This window comes from Anneissia japonica, unplaced genomic scaffold (assembly GCF_011630105.1).
Source record: "Anneissia japonica isolate Jap-2015-1 unplaced genomic scaffold, ASM1163010v1 scaffold287754_len4335492_cov202, whole genome shotgun sequence".
NCBI classification, from domain to species: Eukaryota; Metazoa; Echinodermata; class Crinoidea; order Comatulida; family Comatulidae; genus Anneissia; species Anneissia japonica.
Window position 1 is genome coordinate 691975 of NW_022705543.1, and position 4098 is coordinate 696072.

Consider the following 4098-nt stretch of genomic DNA (forward strand, 5'->3'; position numbering starts at 1 on the left):
GAATGAATGTAAAGATCTGTCCACACTATAAAAATTTGATGCAACAAATAGTTCTATAATATGCCTTTATTTGGATAAAATATGATATCATCATGCCCATATATAGGCACATCACATAAATTTGTTAAATAAAATTTGATAGTATGGGCAAACCTAATAAATGTACTATGCAGTACTTACCACAGAAAGTTTTATCTTAAAATCTTTAAGATAGTCTGATGCTTCGTAGAAGCCATCTAGAAAGTTCATATACTCATCATCTAGAATGGAGCAAGCAAGTAAATCAAGCAATCAATCAACCAACATGGATTTGACAACGCCAATGAAATACCTTTATCATTTCACATTGGGAACTATGAGCAGTAACAATAATAATAATAATATTACATTATCTACAGTAGATTTTTGTTTTACCCTAAAACATTAATGTTAAAATGAAGCAGGTTTCCTTACACTTCCAAGTTAAAAGAAGACACTTATGGAAGGTCTGGTTAAATGAGCTTTCTTCACAGTAAACACATCTAATTCTATTTTGCAGTGTGTGGTGACACCTATTGACACACTGACAATAAATTACCGCATTTTGCACTCAAATTTGGCTACGCATACTAACTAGGTGGAGAGCTGGTGAGAGACAACATGAATAAATTGCTTTGCCCAAGGACACAATCGACTTGCAGGGGAAGAGTTTCAAAGCCTCGGCTTCAAGGTTGAGAATTCAGGTCACAAACACTGTGCCAACCGCATTGGTGTTATACAGTGTTACCAATTTTCATTCAATGTAATACTCTATAGTAATTACTATATTGAATTAACCGATATTCAATAGCTCATAAAAATTAAAATCAAACTTACTTGAGCTGGACACATAAAAATAAACAAGGGAAACTTGGCTAGATGCAATGGTCTCGTAATATACGCTTTCAGTAATAGTAGTTCTGGCTGTTCTTGTTTGTCCACTGCAACATTGCACTGCGAACACCAGAAGTAGCAGATATAGAATGGAATTGTTCATCCTTCTATAAACAAGAAATTAAAAAACACAAGCTTGAGTAACTTGGCAAATGCATAATTATTAAGAAGTGTTCATTTTGCCGACTAAAACTTTAGTTTGTCTACATCTTCAAGGTTAGGGTTATAATGCGCCCTCACTAATCGAAAATGCTTTGTGAATAAATAGGTATACCATCGGATAAACACTGCACAATAATTATTATATATAGTGCAACAAATACAGTCACTCTAATTTTTAAGCAACACACTGAGGAGTTTTTAATTGGGTCTTGTTTAGTGAATGACATATAAATATCAAATTAAAGAGTCAAACCTCCATGGTAAAATGGATTTTACCCTGGCCCTATAGCACATACATACAAGAATTGCTTACCTTGCCTCACAGCCCTTCACAGTTCACACACATTTTTATTTATTGAAATTATTTATTGAAATTATGTACAAAAACATTGTAGCAATCAGCATTATTCATCTCAAAACCACAACATTCAGGGGTGAATCTAGAGATGTCCGAAAGTGGGCCGATCGAGAGATAACACTACAATTTACTTGCTTTTTTTTCTAGACGCCTGGAAGTAACTTCTGACGCGTTTTGGGTGATCAATAATTCTTTGTCTTTCTTTCTTTTTTTTTTTTCAGTTTTTTACTTTCCAATAAGGAGTAGCCCCTTTCCTCCTAAATCTGCCCCTGACATTTAGAAAAGTATGAAAAATACAATATCCTCCCCTGAATGAAATTCAACATAGGCCTACCTTACCTCCCTCCTTTAAGAATAAAGCCTACTTTAAGAATTGAGCTTACCTTATGAATGCAGGATCCTGTTGATATGATAAAATTTTATTTCCTTGTTTTTTTCTATAGTAAATTCATCATAATACATAAGCTGCATTATGGTATGCCCTGAAAAGGCATTCATACATACAGTAGGCCTACATGCACCGAAGCCACACAAGGAAATCAAAAGATGCTAACAAAAAAAAGGCTAGGCCTATTGTTATGTTTACACCAGTAGGGCCTACTGTTAATAAATGTACTACTTCTACAATTCCTACTACTGGGCCTACTACTACTACTACTACTAAGTACGACTGATTAAATGCAGTGACTGATTAAATGCAGTGACAGATACAGGGCCCCCCAGCCGGCCCGACAAACCCCCCCTCCAAATTTTTTAAAATTTAGAAAAATTGAGAAAAAAAGAAAATTATACTCAAATTTTGAGTCTATGAGTGCCATTTCCGGCCATCTAGAGATGCCATAATCATAAATTTTCTTACCTCAACCCACCCATGCGGAAGCCGATCATTTAAGTCGTGCTTCGTTTAGCTCGTGATTCATCTTCACGCTTCAATTCGGTTGCGGTTTATTTCAAACAAATATATGGAGCGCCAATGGATTGCAAAAATGCAAGATCTAATAAGTTCATCAATAGGTTTATCACATGTTCTTTTAAATAAATGAAAACACAACAAAAGCAAAATTTTAAAAACGTATGGAAAATCGATTGACAACTAAGGCAAAATAAAATAAATTGTTCGTTTGCCCTTTTTTGTTAAAAAATGATAAATAGGGGCGGGTGGAAAAAGTTTTTTTTTTTAATAATTATTTTTTTTTAAATACTCATCAGATGGAATGAAAACAAGGGTGTCGGAAACGGTCTGGCTGGTCCGGTTTTGGCCAGACCAATAATTTACAACTCAATATCGTTTGTAAGCCAAATTCTACTTTCTCTGACGCAATCAAACATAACCTGCACATTTAAATTTGGAGGGGGCCGGCTGGGACCTCCCTTAAATCTGCCACTTCCCAGTGGTGAAACTAAGTTTTCGAGAGTGCAGTCATCTCACAGGTTAAGAATGCTATATCTAGAAAGCCACTCCTATACCCACCCCCGGCTCGGGGCTTCGGACGTCAGATAACGCTGCACACTATAGTTACATCCATAATTACTTAGCCCCAGGGACGTAGCCAGGATTTTGAAAGGGGGGAGCCGTTATGTGAATTACGTATGCTGCCGGCGGGGTCAAGGGGGCGAATCCCCCTGTGAAGTAGCGCACTCTGAACGTCTTACAGTAGGACTGTTTGAGAGGATAAAGTGAAAATTGCAATAGACGCATTATAAATAAGCGCAAAAATAATTATATAATAAATCAACAGTGGCAGATCCAGGAATTCGAAAGAGAGGTGAACCAGGGAGGGACTTTCACAGACCGTGGAACCACCCACCTCAGCCCCACCATGGTTGGGGCTGAGGTAAGAAAATTTATGATTAGGGCATCTCTAGATGGCCGGAAATTACACTCTCGCATTTCAATTTGAATATACTCTCGCACTTCTTTGAATTTGAATATATTTTTCATTTTTTTTTTCTTAAAAAATGAAGGGGGGGGGGGGCCCTTGAATCCACCTGTGCTTAAAACATTCTTTATCCAGAATAGTCATAATCACGAAAAATGTACATGAAAAACCAGATCACATCCTAAAAACAAACAGCAGTCACTAAGACATACATCAGGAGCCGACTCGATGGAGTTTAATGTCATACCCAGGGAAGGGCACAGATCTGTTTTGAAAGGTTGAAGGGGAGGGCATTTTGTGAGTCGACACCCACCTCAGCCCCACAATGGTTGGAACTGAGGTGAGAAAATAGTACCTCTAGATGGCCAGAAATGACACTTTTAGTAAAATTCATCACCATCACATCACCATTAGTCAAAATGAAGTGCCAAAAAAAATTCTCATGATCTTTTATCAGCGATTTTTGACAACCATAGTGATCTTATTAATGTATGTGTGTATCCCATAGAAAACAAAGCTTAAAAACATTGTCTTTGAGTATGTACTTTACATAGGCCTACTTCAAAAACGTGATTTCACAACCACCTCAGCTCCACCATGGCTGGGGCTTAGGTGAGAAAATTTAAGGAAATAGTACCTCTCGAGATGGCTGGAAATGACACTTTTATATAGTAAAATTCATCATCATCACATTACCATTATAGTCAAAATGAAATGCCAACAAATTTCTCATGATCTTTTATCAGGGATATACTTAATATCCAGGACAACTTAGGCCTAACTATA

At 36.8% G+C, this 4098-nt stretch overlaps 1 long non-coding RNA gene across 1 annotated transcript in view; it reads right to left on the reverse strand.

Annotated features, from left to right (window-relative positions):
• Window positions 1-128: 128 nt before the first annotated feature.
• The window catches only part of LOC117105703, a 5056-nt gene continuing 1086 nt past the window's right edge, over window positions 129-4098 (reverse strand). Inside the window, exons 2-3 of the long non-coding RNA XR_004444936.1 lie at window positions 856-1019; window positions 129-260 (exon numbers count right to left, since the gene is read on the reverse strand). This is a non-coding gene — a long non-coding RNA (uncharacterized LOC117105703). The remainder of the gene's footprint in view (window positions 261-855; window positions 1020-4098) is intronic.